This window comes from Hesperophylax consimilis, chromosome 1 (genome assembly GCF_061612785.1).
Source record: "Hesperophylax consimilis isolate HC1 chromosome 1, BYU_Hcon_1.0, whole genome shotgun sequence".
In the NCBI taxonomy this organism is placed as follows: Eukaryota; Metazoa; Arthropoda; class Insecta; order Trichoptera; family Limnephilidae; genus Hesperophylax; species Hesperophylax consimilis.
The window spans coordinates 41,200,780-41,216,825 of NC_142836.1; the positions used below are offsets into that span (position 1 = coordinate 41,200,780).

General features: G+C 35.4%; 1 protein-coding gene across 1 annotated transcript in view; it reads left to right on the forward strand.

Annotated features, from left to right (window-relative positions):
- The first annotated feature begins 8,612 nt into the window (after window positions 1-8,612).
- Window positions 8,613-16,046, forward strand: part of LOC149426904 (protein 5NUC-like) — a 57,220-nt gene continuing 49,786 nt past the window's right edge. Inside the window, exon 1 of the mRNA XM_089634171.1 lies at window positions 8,613-8,805. The gene's annotated coding sequence lies outside the window, so the exon portion shown is untranslated. The remainder of the gene's footprint in view (window positions 8,806-16,046) is intronic.

Here is a 16,046-nt window from a genome sequence, read left to right on the forward strand (position 1 = left end):
TTTACAGTATTAAAAGTGATTTGATGTTTTCTTGAAGGTTGTGGCTTTCAAAAGGGGTCCCCAAACTCAATATAATATCATGAATTTAAAACAACTATTTATCACACAAACGCTGTGCAGATTTTTTAACAATATTAGTTTTGCGAAAAGAACGCAGCCAATTCGTACTACAAGAATTGGCTCTAGTCTGAATATGGCAATTCACCCTAAATAATGAATATGCTCAAATTTTCAGACAGAAGAATTGTCACTGACTTGGTATTTCTATTTAAAATTCTAAATGATTTAGTTGATAGTCTGGTATAGCTAGAATTGATAAGCTTTCGGGTTCCACAACGTAATACTAGTCAGGATTTATTTCAGTGCATAAATTCTGGGACTAACTACCATATGTATTCCTCTTTGCCAAGAATACTAATGGAGGGAAATAATTATACCAAGTCAGTGGACATCTTCAATTTATGTTTAAACAAATATAAAATGTTGTAAATGAAGCAATAATGTTATAATTATATGTTAATGGTTAATGAAGCAATGTTCAATTATGTACAACAAATAATGTATATTTCTTAATATTCTCATGTAAAAGCCCCGAAAAGGGCGTTAATAAATAAATAAAACCTTATTTGGGAAAAGACATTATTTGTACCAGGCTCCACTTCTATTTAATAGCCTTCCACATTAAGTCGTCAAATTCGTTTTGTACTTTTAAAAAGAATGTTAGATTATTTGTGCTAGCCGAGGATTTCCAACATTTTTTTTCATCTTCTTTTAAATTATGGCATAAATTATGACATAGTATAATATGGTTCCATGATATTTCATCAAAATGAAAATTCAACACACCCTTAAAAATTGATATATAGTCATTAAAGGTGATGAAACAAAAACTATGTTTTATAGTTACCTATGTAACCTATTTAACCTAGTTTTTGTTTCATGACTTTATATCACTTTTTGTAGGTGTGTTTAATTGTCATTTTGATGACATACCCGGTCACCGTTTTATATGTATATTTTTTCATCCTTTTCCTTTTATAATGATTTTTTTCCTCTCTCTTTTTTAAAACATGGCCAAAAAGTGCCTTTTATTTTATTTCGTTGATGTTCAGGCATAAATATTAAAATTTTTTCGATCATTTTATAAATAACTTAATTTGCCACATTATACAATAAAATAACAACCGAAAATGGGTTCGTAAGTAGGAGATTTTGAACTTTAAAGCAGTTTTCATGGGCCTTTACATTATTTTTTTCTGGGCTTATAAAAAGACTTATATAAAAAAATACTCGATTGTTTCAAAGGCCAAGATGTATTCTACTCGCAGTATATAATTTAAGCATCTGAAACATTTCTTTCATTTCAAAAACATATGATTTTGCATTACTACGTATGGCATCGCCTTAATCGGATTAGCGGATTGAGATTAAGGAAATAATAATTCGAATGATGTGTTCGATGTTGTTTTTACTGTCTTCTGGTTCTTCTAATACTAATATCTTTGGTCTTCTGCTAAGCACATCACGGCGGCTCCACTATCGCTATGGAAGAACTGAGTCAAAAACTAAAGGCAGTTGTTTTACTGTGTATCGACACAATAGTAATTTACGATAATCATTTTAAAGCTCCTTACGATGTTTTGCCCAAATTAAACAGATATATTACATTGGTATATCTACAATAAAGTGTATCGGGGCAAGGAATCCATTTATCCGCTATTTGAGCCAAATGTCGGTTACAATCTCCCCTGAATAGTATAAAATAAAGTCGCCGTCTGCATCTCTCTGTGCGCTTAGTTCTTATAAACTACGCAACGAATGTTGATAGGGTTTTCACTATTATTTAGAGAATTTCTTCCGGAAGGTTCCGGAAAATACCTACAGACCTTTTCGACAATACACACACCTTTCCTATCTTATCCAATACTTATAATCAAAGATATTAGAATACAAGCTTATAATACAGACATTTTAAACGCAATATTTAAAACGTCTCAGTCCTGCATCAAAGTAAAAATAATTAGTTCTGAATGTACTATCTGATATATTACGCATTTCCTTAATTTTAAGTTTCCATTATTACTTTTGTACGAATTTACGTAGGTACTCCAATTTTACCTTATTTTTGTTCAGCACAAATTATGTTTATAAAAGCCCTAGGGGTGTTACCTCATGAATTTTGAGTTTCACGGCACCATCTTGAATCTTGTCACATGTCTACATGATTTATGTAGTTTATTTCCGCATCATCTTCATACAAAAAATCGAATTGTCGAAAAAAAAATTGCTTTCAGTTACAACAACATCAATAAATTCATTTTTGTAATATTAGCACTCTAGTACACAGAAAATTCTGAATTCAAAAGTCTGAAACAACACCAAGTTTAGTGAGTGTTTTATTTGTGGTTGAGGTTAAACGTAACATACGTTATAATCTATGCGTTCATAGGTTGCGTAAATTTAATTATTTTGTGAAAATACACTTTTCGCAAGTTATGCTTTAAAATATCAAGACGAATTATTTATTTGTACATAGGTGCGCAATATGAATATGAATAAATAGTTTTGTCCATATAAAAACTCAATTCATTCAAGAAAGGCAAACAAATATTGTATCGGTAATTCAATCCAATCATATGTACAGGCGCAAACAAATAATTCATCTTAAATATAGTAAGAATATGACCATGGTTGCATATTACGTAATGATCGTGATATTATTATAACATAATAAATAAACAAGGTTAACTTAATAAAAAACATCATTCATTTGGTCAGGTATTTTTTGTTTAGTTTAGGGGCTTACCCTTTTAGAGAAGTTAATGAGATTCGTAGAAAAATACTGTTTTTAATAAGCATCTTTAGATATATTGCGATATATATCTACCTACTTTATAAGTTAAAAGTGTATAGAGGTGTACAACTTAAATACCATAAAACCTCTTCTTCACAAAGAATTGGTGCTCATTAAAAATAATATAATCAACCATAAACCATACCCACGATTTTTCTCACATTTGTACACGGTTGACATTTTTCACAAGAGAAAGGGTTCCTTCTACGACTCGTTCTTGCGTTCAATAGGTCGGCTGGGGTATACTTACGACCTATGTGTTTCATCTCCGCTCTCCCATAGTGTGGGTCTCTACATATTTATATATGGTTTATTTATTTATAAAGTCCGAATATACTATTCGATATTCAAACCTATGAATAGCGGCAATATATGACTAACCGAATTTCCTACCCATTTCAAATATCTATTATTATACGATATCCGATGGATAAGCTATCAAGAGGATGGTAAAATACCCCATAACTATAGTAAACAAAACAGTCTACTGTTTAAAAGCATTTATATTAGACAATAGCAATTCAATAACTAATTATTATTTTATCCATAAACTTTGTCAAAAATATATAATATTTAAAAACGAAAAACCATTTAAAGTTTGATCTTTGACAACTTTTATATAAAAGCTTCTTTAACCACTTAACCCCTTCAGTAATCATTTAAAAATTAAAAATGGAAAAAAAAACACCTTTTTTATAGTTTTTTTTTTATCAATGAATTTTATTTACTCAAAATATATATCCTCATATAAAAGCCATTTCGGGCTCAAAATGGGACTGAATATTGATGTTGTGGTGCATAGTGCGAAAAAATAATAAATTTTAATAATAATAATAATAAATCTTTAGTATGAATTCCGAATTCTGGCCGCCCGAGTATACTCGGGCGGCTATTATGTGAAATTAAAAAAAAAATATATATATATATATATATATACAGGGTGTCCGGAAACTCGTAGTACAAGCGGGAAACTGGTGAATCTACATCACATTTGGAGTCGATTTTGTAGTATATTTTTTTTTTATTTGAGCTTTCGTTATCGAGTAAATCGAGTTTGAAGTTGATTTTTTTTTTTTTTTTTTTTTTTTTTAATCAAATTCTTATAAATTATTACTGACGATCAAAGTACCCAACTAATTAAAACTATTTGAAAGTAAAACAAATGAAGAAACTCGGATTTGAAGCATTATTTTGAAATCACCCTTCATTTAACCCGGTGTAATCATAAAATATTTCTGCTCTGCAGGGTTAAAACATATGTTATTCAACCCTAAACACCAGAAAAAACTTTAACCCTAAAATAGCCGAAAAATATTTTTTTTTGGTTTTTTTTTTTTGAAAATGCTCAAATCAAAAAACTTTATGTTTTTTTGGGTTCCCCATGTGGTGTAGATTCTCCGTGTATATATACACGGTGTCCGGAAACTCGTAGTACAAGCGGGAAACTGGAGAATCTACACCACATGGGGAACCCAGAAAAACATAAAGTTTTTTGATTTGAGCATTTTCAAAAAAAAAAAAAAAAAAACCAAAAAAAAATATTTTTCGGCTATTTTAGGGTTAAAGTTTTTTCTAGTGTTTAGGGTTGAATAACAGATGTTTTAACCCTGCAGAGCAGAAATATTTTATGATTTTTTTTTTTTTTTTTTTTTTATGTTACACCTCACAAGAGTGTCCCTGCCTGTGCAGTGCACAGACAGGGGAACTATGTCACCACCCGGTTGGGTGGCGTTGTGAGGCGGAGTAAGGTAGGGGCTGTAGGAAGGGATTTGTTAATGCGGGCCTTGAAGAGGCTCGGATTATAGGAGGGAGGAAAAACAGATGCCGGTAGCTCGTTCCACATACGAGCCGACTTACACAAAAACGAGTCGTAAAAACGGCCCGTTCTCATGAAGCCAACGTCAACCGTGAACGGGTGTTCAGTTCGTGTCCGTCGAGTTTCGCGCACGTGCACCGGTGCATCAGGAATCAATGCTGCTAGCTCCTTGGAGCAGGCTCCATTGAAATACCTGTAGAACAGACACAGCATGCCTACATTGCGTCTATGCATCAGAGAAGGCAATCGGTCTGTTAACAATGGATTGTCAATCAGACGGATCGCTCTCCTTTGCACAGACTCAAGCAGGTTTATCAAGTATTTTGGGGCACCAGCCCAAAGGTGGCTCCCAAATTCAATAGTTGGGCGGACTTGAGACTTGTACAGGGTCAGCAGCTGGTCACTGTTGAAGAATCTCCTAGCCCTGTACAAGACGCCCAACTTTTTGGAGGCCTGATTTACTCGGGCTTCTATGGATCCCCGATACTTGAGCTGGTCTGATATAGTAACTCCAAGCATTTCAATGGAGTCTTTATCCCAATATGGGGAGAGTGCTCCCATCAAATTGCACCAGACAGTCATTGATCTCCCTCTTTGCCGAAATCAGACACGCTTGGGTTTTTGAGACGTTGAAACTGACCAAGTTGGCCTTACCCCAAGCACGAACCATCTCTAGGTGGTGGTCAATTTTTCGCTTCAAAACTTCCCGAGCTGTTCGGACATCATAGATGGAAGGGGGCCTGTCAAAAAGATAACCCTCGTGAACGGTGCTGTCATCAGCGTAGCAGTGAATTGGTGCACATTCAACGAGATCGTTGATGTGCAATAAAAACAGCGTTGGAGACAGCACAGATCCTTGTGGCACCCCCGCATTGATTTGGTGCGGTGAGGAAGAAGAGCCGTCAACCACGGTTTGAATTGTTCTTCCCCTCAGAAAGTCCGCAATCCAACTATGCAGGGTTGGGTGGATCCCATACGATGGTAATTTCCCGATAAGCGCCCGGTGCCAGACTCTGTCAAAGGCTTTGGAGATATCCAACCCAACGGTTTGGGTTTCACCAAAACGTTCCATGTACCGCCCCCAAATATGCGTTACATAACCGAGTAGATCGCCACACGATCGGTTTCGACGAAATCCATATTGCCGATCGCTTAGGATATTGTTATTCTCGAGATATGTGAGCAATTTGTTGTTAACCACCCTTTCTAATACCTTCGAGAGTATGGAAGTGATGGCTATGGGGCGGTAGTTAGAAGGGTCGGAACGGTCCCCCTTTTTTGGGATTGGGTGGACGATTGCCTTTTTCCAAAGATCTGGCACCTTTCCACCTTTGAGAGAGAGCCTAAATAATTTCGCGAGCACTGGAGTCATTTCTGCAGAACACCTCTTGAGGACCAAGGCAGGTATTCCGTCCGGCCCACTGGCTTTGTCGACTTTCAGCTCGTTCAAGACTCGGAGAACCTCTCTGTTCCGGATCTTCGGTTCCTCCATTTGAAAACCGCAGTGCGGAATGGAAGGGGGAGTCTCTCCGTTATCTTGAAGAGTTGAGTTTTCCGCGAAAATTTTGCCTAATAATTTAGCTTTCTCGCGGGCCGAGTTAGCCAGCCGACCATCAGGCTTGGTCAGAGGTGGGAAAGTGGTTCTGCAGAAATTTCTTCCGATCGAGCCAGCGAGTGACCAGAAAGCACGGCTACCAGTGGGGCAGTCAGCCAGCTTTTTCGCAATTCTCTGGTCGTGATCGCTCTTAGCTCTATTTAGAACTCTCTTACAATCCCTTGCCCGTTTTCGGTATTCCGAAAGGTTATTCATGGAGCTAATCTTCCGGAGTGCATTAAAAGCCGTATTTTTGAGTCTGACAGCTTCAGCACAGCGATGGTCAAACCACGGTTTTGTGCCCGCTCCAGAGGATTTGACGGAGAAGGGAATGTAGCAATCCATTGCTGATGTGATTACTTCTTCTACCTCGCGTGCACAAATTGATGGGTCCTCGGAGCTAAAGCATACAGTACTCCAAGGAAAGGCGCCGAAGAAAGACCGCATGCCGTCCCATTTTGCTGCCCTGTAGTGCCATACCTTCCTCTTTACATGTTTGTCGGGTTGACGGTTCATGGAGGATGGGACAGAGGTGGTAATCAGGCAGTGGTCAGAGGATCCTAAGGGCGCTGTCACCTCCACTCTGTACCCGAGTGGCTCACTAGTGAGAAACAAATCGAGTAGGTTGGCTCGATGTGATGGGATGTCTGGTATTCTGGTCGGAGATTCTACGAGTTGGCTTAGTCCATGGATAAGGGCAAAGGATTCCGCTGATCTACCGGCAGAGTTTGTTGGTCCCGAAAACTTCAGCCATTGTTCATTATGAACATTGAAGTCCCCCAGGATTACAAACTCGGCCGATGGGTAACGGGGCAAGAGAATATCTACAGTGTCACTCAAGTATTTAAACAACTCAACAGTGTCTGATTCGGCAAGGTTTGGTGAGCGATATAGGCACGCATAAATTCTCATCATACCGGTGAGATCCACACGTACCCATAACACTTCGTGTTTTGCGCTCTCGATATTTGCGAGACGAGCGCAGCTGATGTCAGCACGGCTGTAAAGGCAGACACCTCCTTTGGGCCTGAAAAGGCTTTCCAGATGATATCCTGGGCAGTTCAGATAGGAGGTATCTGGGGGCTCGGCAATCTGTGTTTCCGTAAGGAAGAGGAGATGGGGATTTTGTGAGAGAAGGTGGTGGTGGATGGGAGTTAGGTTGGTGTGCAGACCGCGAATGTTAGCGAAATTCACCTTCATCCTCGGTCCACACTGAGGACTCCTACTGTTCGCTGTCGCTGAGTTTATATTAATTTGTTGTGAGTTCATAGTTTTTAAGTTTGTTTTACACCGGGTTAAATGAAGGGTGATTTCAAAATAATGCTTCAAATCCATTTGTTTTACTTTCAAATAGTTTTAATTAGTTGGGTACTTTGATCTTCAGTAATAATTTATAAGAATTTGATTAAAACAAAAAAAAAACAAAAAAATCAACTTCAAACTCGATTTACTCGATAACGAAAGCTCAAATAAAAAAAAAATATACTACAAAATCGACTCCAAATGTGATGTAGATTCACCAGTTTCCCGCTTGTACTACGAGTTTCCGGACACCCTGTATATATATATATATTTTTTTTTTCACACTATGCACCACAACATCAATATTCAGTCCCATTTTGGGCCCGAAATGGTTTTTATATGAGGATATATATTTTGAGTAAATAAAATTCATTGATAAAAAAAGGTGTTTTTTTTCCATTCTTAATTTTTAAATGATTACTGAAGGGGTTAAACAGTATACTAAAGATATTCTAGAGGCATAAACACGCACCTGAGTATAGCCCCAACCCGATCAGACACGTGTTTATTTGTACCGCGCCTTTGTGGTGATTTTTAAGAAAAACGGCCTTACGTAAATCTGTCAATTATTATTATTAGGTAGGCGACACGTTGCGCTATACGCATCATGGCTTAGTCTATTTCAGCATATCGCTCGCCATACACCACCAATGGGAATGTATGACGAGCGATTTGCTGAAATAGGCCAAGTCACGAAAATATAGCGCGCTGCACGGCTTGTCGTAAGGCTTTATCATGTTTAAGCTAAGGCGAAGTTTCGTCTCATTTTTGGCCGGAGCCGAAAGTGCGGCCGAAACTAGTTTATTCGCCGAGACAAGTTGAAACGAAATCGAAACTTCGGTAGGTCACTAGTAGTAGGTACCTGACTAATTGAGTAAAGAGAAAAAATGATTATGTTAGTAAATATTACCTAAATGTTTGGGTATCTTTATTCTGTGTTTGGGTCCGATACGGCCCTGCCCCGGCATAAAAAGGAGATATTATTATGGTCGTCAGTTCGTCTTTGCAGTCTTTGCAGTACTGTGCACCTTTGCAGTTGCCCGACTTGCCATTCACCGCATTCACCACTCCATCGCGGAGCGCGAAGCACGCGTCGCGGGTATAAGCGGAAAAAAGCGCGGCGCGAACTAAAGCTAGTGTTTAGTGATTTTAAAAATTGTGATACCTATTACCTGTCTCCGTATTAATCAAAACCATATACAAAGCAGTGAAGCGACAAGCTCTCATTCATCATTTTCAGTAAGTAAAAACAAAATGCCATTAAAAGGAAGTTTTCAAAAACCCCGGGAAATTATCAGAATCTTTATTGTTTTGTGAAAATATCCACTTCCAGAAAATTAACTGGGACAAGAAAATGTACCTACATAATTATAGATGGTAATAAATTATTTAATCAGGTAAGGATAACTTGTTTATGATTTCTTCTTGAATCCTGGCGTAGATATAATATTATTCGAGACTTTTGGGCCGTCTCGGAAACCGGTATGCCGGTGGAACTTTTATTTTTTTATCAAACGACAGTGAAATTCGCAAACCCAAACGTAGTTTAATGTATGATATGCACTAACAATGCATAACAACATATGCCTAAATTAAACCATAAAAACAGGAATATTTCATTTAAATTCTAAACAAGCTTCCAATAAATTCCCCTCCTGCGTTTGAAGTTCATATATGACAGGGCGTCCATATTTTAGAAAAGTGTTTTTATCTTTTTTTATCATGCTGAAATACTTAATTTTTTGACGTTAGAAAGAGAAATAATAATCATTTCCAGTTTGCTTCAAACATTTACACGGGAATCCATTAATAAAATCCTAAAAATAGTCAAAATAAATTATTCATATTTCGCGCTGCTATCGTAACAATTGGTTTAACTTTAAAAATTATTTCTTATTTTTTATTATTAAAGTGAAGGTACATTTTTCTTACAAATTCCCCTAACAAAACGAATCGGTTTTCGAAATATAAAGTTCTTTCAATTTTTCTATGATTGGAGTAAAAATTTAAGTAAAAATTTGTTTAGCGTTTTTGACAACATTTTTCACGTTTGATATTAAAATTATATTATTTAGAAATAGTAATATTCATTTTAAATGCATACACCGGAAAGATAATTTTATCGAGTTTCTAAAACACTATTTTACAAAAAACTAAGATGTATTTAGCGCATTTGAAATACACAGAAAACATTGCAAACTAAGATGTGTTTAGCGCATTTGAAATACACAGAAAAAATTTAAAACTAAGATGTATATAGCGCATTTGAAATACACAGAAAACATTGCAAACGAAGATGTATATAACGCATTTGAAATACACAGAAAAAATTGCAAACTAAGATTATATAGCGCATTTGAAATACACAGAAAACATTGCAAACGAAGATGTATACAACGCATTTGAAATACACAGAAAATATTGCAAACTAAGATGTATATAGCGCATTTGAAATACACAGAAAACATTGCAAACTAAGATGTATTTAGCGCATTTGAAATACACAGAAAACATTGCAAACTAAGATGTATTTAGCGCATTTGAAATACACAGAAAACATTGCAAACTAAGCTGTATATAGCGCATTTGAAATACACAGAAAACATTGCAAACTAAGATGTATTTAGCGCATTTGAAATACACAGAAAACATTGCAAACTAAGATGTATTTAGCGCATTTGAAATACACAGAAAACATTGAAAAATGTGATAATATGATGAAAGTACTGTAGGGTTAAGGTATTTTGAGGTAGACAACTAATTTATTTTCGTGATTTATTTTTGGGGTATTGTGCCGTGTTGCGCTACCTCCTTCTCTAACCAACGCTTCGGACAGCGTTACAGTGTCACTCATCAGAGTATGGTGAGATTTGTGGGATACCATTATTTATCTAAAATTTACATTACCTAATTTATTATTTTTCTAATATTTCAAGAAAACTAAAGTAATTAAGTAAATACATTTACCGATAGTTGTAATGGGTTACGTTAAGCCATGTTTGTTGACCAGATTTGAATAGCTAGGTCAGTGGCGGTTCGTGATTTTGAAGTGAGCGATAGAGGTAAAATTGAAAACGTGACTTTATTGATGTTGCTTTAGCTGAAAACGATTTTTTTTCTAAATTTCTGTTCTATACTAAGATTTATTCAGCTAGGTAGGTATATCATTTAACTGAAAGAATCCTGTAAATAACCACATAAAAATTTAAATTTTAAAAAAATATAATTAATTTTCAACTAATAACAACATCAATAAACTAGTATTTTCAGAGTTAGCACGCTGGCTCTCGTCGTGAGCTAAAACAGCTGCTTTCAACAATCCCAAATGTGGAAATTCCTAAATCTCGCTGGCTCTAAACAATTGGGAATCAAATAAATTAAAAAGTAGATATTTTAAAACACAACATTGTAATTATTTTTTTAATTTGAAATCGCACAATAGTCTTAACTGCTCCCAACCGTCTGGAGCCAGCGAGACTATGGCATCCCCAATCAGTTATAGCTGCTCTTGACTTAAGGGTGTGATAGAGTGCTATGTTTGAAACATTCGACATTATTGATGTTGTTTACTGCAAAAAAATTTATAATTTTTTAAAAACTGAATTTCAGTGTGGCCGTGCGCCACACGGATTTCATGAAAATCTTCATACAAAAACCGAATTTTCGAAAAAAAGAAGTCGTTATTCGTATACGTTATAAAGATCTTAGGGCGATACTGAAAGTATTTTCCACGTGCCGCGAATATACTGTACATTATTTTAAATGAGTTAATTGTGAAATAACATAAATTAACCTCATAAAATTTCCCTGCGCACCCCTGAGATTTAAGCCCGCTTAAAGAATTAAAGTTATGCAATCCCAAGATTATAATATATCTAGAACGCAAAAAAATATTTCACGCTCATAATGTTGTCAAATTGCAATTCATAATTATTTATGATGAAAAAGTGTGTTTAATGACCACATTATTCAATTTAAAGTGTGATTAAAATCTATTTTCATAAGTTTTCATATCACAAGCCACCATTTTGCCGTGTTATTTCGTAAAATGCCTCGACCATAGCTCGACGCTAGTTCGAACAAGAATGATGACGTCACATTCTCAAGATTCACGGGAAGCCATACGCGAGCCCAGCCGGCTCCAATGGAACCGGTATGGGGAGTGGGGAATAATACGCTTTTAATCACTTAGGGCAGGTCTACTAATATTCATATGTCTATGGCTAGATCATAAAAAATAAATGCTAACTTCAATAGTTTCCTTCAATTTGTTTCATTTTGGAGGTAAATGGAATTTGAACATCTATAGTGGGTATTGTAGAACATCTGCATTGGCAACTCTAGTCAATTATAACCTCAAAGTTGATATACTATTAATGGTTCTGAAAAGGGTGTTGCCATAGTAAAAAAAAACGTATTCTACATTTTCTTAATGGACTGTGGGAAAGGAGGAATCTCGTATTTTCTCCCTGATTGTAGTAGTTGGTTGTTGAAACAACTGTCACCTGGAGCCTGGACTCCCCTACAAAAGCCTTGGTCACACGAACGTTTTGGTCGCAAATAAAAACTTCGTCAAATTAAATTGAAAATTCCGTTATTACAGTATTTTTTTTGACAATACAAAAGTGTGAAAATTCCTGCTAAATAATTATGATGTACCTACAGGGTGTCCGGGGGTAAAGTGCACTACCTTCGGGAGGTCTTCTACATGATGGTAGAAGTAAAAATGTTAAATTTTTTTTTTTTTAATTCTATTGTTTTTTTTCCACAAAAAAACTTTTTTACAAAACTACAAAAAAAACCTCTCGGATACTTATATAGTTCGAATAAAAGGTCGCTGGTCTTAAAATGTAGCCTTTCACGATGATTTCAAACAATATATTATTAATAGAATTAAGATTGTATTTCGTTCGTATAAATGAATGGTCTACCATTTATATATACGTGATGGATTATATTTATGCAAGTACATTATTTTATTAACTGGGCGTTCTTGCAATTATCTTTGATGAACACGATGAAGCATTCCTGAATGGGTCGAGAAAATAACTTCAAGGAAATCTGAGTATAATATATTCTGCTTGTGAATAGAGATGAATTGAGTGCAAGAACTGTTTGTGTGAAGCAGCAAAAACATCGCTCACGGTGTGCTCTGGTGCATGAAACATGCACAGAATTTTCTGTGTTCATTTTATAGGCCAACGCAACTATTTTCAGTCCGCAAAGTCATTTCTATCATGAGTTATGTAGCTTTGAAATAACCCTTTAAAAGTAAAAAACGTATTGTGGCCAATATCATTTAATTTGTTCCGCAACATTTTATCTGAATTTTAGGCTAACCGAAAATGGAAGTCAATCCAACATTTTGGGTATTGAAATAAAAATTTTATGGAAAAACTCCTTTTGATAATTTTTTTCACTATAATACATCTATTTTTAATTGTTCAAATTAAATCTTAAAAAATTTTTTTTTTTGGTTTGACTCAGGATTGAACCATCCTACCCATGAATTGGTGTCGAAAACTCTTCAAACCTCGCCAAATGCTGATCAGGTGGGACCGACATTTATTTCGTACATTAACTGCTCTAATGTAATCCAACTTCAGAAAAATGCGTGTATGACCGCTTATGTATACGTGATTACCACCAAAAGTTAATCGAATGTATTCTCATCAACAACGAGTCAATCTGCCTAGTTTCAGCTCGATCTGATGTCGGAAAGTGGGTTAATTTCCGCTTTCAAGATTTGCATTAATTCTTTCCCGAAAACAAAGTGATATTAAAATGGATGTAAGTACCTTTTAATACCGATACTTAGTTTTCCTCGTGTATTTAAATGTATGTAAAAACGTAATGTCCATAATACAGTTCTATCAACTTATCTCTTCAGTGTCTCCAGCGAATTCCATATTGAACTTAACCCAACTTAAAAATTATATTCGCCGAACTGAGCAACCAAACTTCCGAGAAAGCAACAATTACTTACTCATATTCAAATAATACCCATTATTATTCTGCTGATTTTGTATATTTTAGAAAGGGTATTTTAGTTGTCTGTTTTTAACGCGAAAAGGTTTCAAAAACCATTAAAATAAAGTCCGTTTATACAAACGTTTCAATAAAAAATTCTTAGAAAACATTGAGTATTCAGAATAAGCAGAAAAACACTCAAAGAAATCGCTAAAGATAGTTTAAATTTGTAGTAATGGCGCCGAAGTGCGACCATTGCCATTTTCAATCAATTCTCATCGATCTAATCGGGGGTAAATATAATGTAAACCATTTTACATGCTTTCATGATAAGCGCAACCGTTAGGTAATTTTATTGTTGATAGCTGGGCTAACAGGGCTAACAAGTCTAACAGGTATAACAGGTCTAACAGGTTTAATAAATTAAAATACACAATATTATACGGGGTGTTAAGGGACGAACTTCAACCAGTGATTCCTGACAATATTTAGAGTAAAATATGTTAATTAATTAATAATTTTTTGTGTTCCGGTGAAATTCTTAGACATTTTTTTTTTAAATAGAAAATCAGTATTAATTGGACAGCTAGGGTCGATGTGAGGGGTTGGGAGGTTACCGGAGACCAAAATTTCACTTCCATTTTTTACTCCAAATAATATCAAGAATCACTGATTAAAGTACGTACGTCAAGTACGTCCCTTAACGCCCTGTATATATTCTTTAGATTTTCAATTAACATTTTTTTTATACTGGCTCTACACACGAGGCTCCCAGGAAAATAATTCCCCTCAGGGTCTATGTCACCTGCTGCTTAGAGCTAATGTAAAAAAGGAGAGAAAGTTCTGGGAACGAAAAAGGTAGGAAAATGGTTCCCCGGGCAGTGGTACCCATACCCGCCTCCCAAATGTTGTTTGTTACAATTCATTATGTAGGTACCTAGTCATCTCACGAAATAATAATGTTTTTTTTTAAATTATAGGTAGGTACCTACTTGATCCTTTGGAGAATGTAATTTGTATAGTTTCCTAACAATAATCCTATTTAAGTAATGGTTGAATTACGCCTGCCGAGCATTTTATTGGAGAGTAGAGGTGATCACATGTAGAAGAGACAGCGAGAAAGTTCATTGAGCTTAGTTTTAATTGTTAAATTTGCTAACTGTTAGCATGCTTTTGAAAAAGAGAAAAATTAAGAGAGTTTTACAACAACAAACGTTGCACTATCCTAAAAATATAAAATTTTGAATTTTTTTCGCAATTTGAATCGCACTGAGTTAAGACAAAACCCCCTAGATCACAAGGCCGGGATACTCATTCAAAGTAGCCTCCTAACTTGTATGGGATTTTAACACATTTTTGGACGTTCCAATACATGTTAGGAGGCTGATTTGATTCAGTGTCCCGGCCTTGTGATCTAGAAGGTTTTGGTGGAGAGCGAGTGAAACGCCGAGTTGAGGAGTATGCAGGTGGGGGGTATTTACTCGACCGAGTACTGACACCTTCTTTCCACTGTCTTGTCTGAATCACTTGCCCGCCTTTAGGCCGAGTACTGACTGTACTGATCAAATCAGCCGAGCACTCGGCAGGTTTAATTCAGGCATAAGGGATGTAAATCTTCTTCAGATGGATCCCAGTAGTTACCTAAGTATTTGTATCGAGAAACACTTTTATGTTGGCTCATGTTTAGTTATTAAATTCAATGGGCTTGGAGATTTCTGAAGGCTACCGGAATATTTGTTTTGACGAAGTTAATTTTTAGTTCAATTATTAATTTGTTTTCCACTATTATTTGAAGATTATTGATATATCTGCAATTACTATGGAATCGCCTGCAAATCGTATACTATCTCTTAATATTCACCATCATACCTCCATTATTGTTATCCATTTTTCTTATGATAGATTTAGTTAGATTTAAAGATTAGATTTAAAGATTTAGATTTAACATTTTTGGATTTACATAAGTATTTACTTTAATCTGTTATCCATGGTTGCTTCTTATCCACAAAGAAAAATGAGTATTGCTAATTTATTAAAAATCTCTTCAAATTATTGGTATTCTGGTTAAAAACGGGATCGCAGGTCCTTAACGAATATATTACCACGATGTCGTAACACGTGTTTATAAAAATAATAAGGCAAAAGCAGGTGCATGAGCACGCGTTCCGATATTTAAGGAATAAAACGATACTAAAAGTTTATCAGGAAACGGCCTGCAATCCCGCTTTTAACCGGATTACCAATAATTTGAAGAGATTCAATAAATTAGTAATACTCAATACTGTCTGATCTGTCCGATTTTAAACTGTTTGGCTGCAGTCACGAACACTTATTTTATGTCCTCTGTGTTTTTTGTTTATTTTCAAGTTGTCAGAAATATTACAAGATTATTAAATTCTTCAGATTTTTTGTATCTATGTGTGTAAACGTACAATGGGCGCTTAAATAAATTAAATAAAAAATTATTACTAGACACTAAACACATTTTGAAAAAGAGTATCAAGAACAAG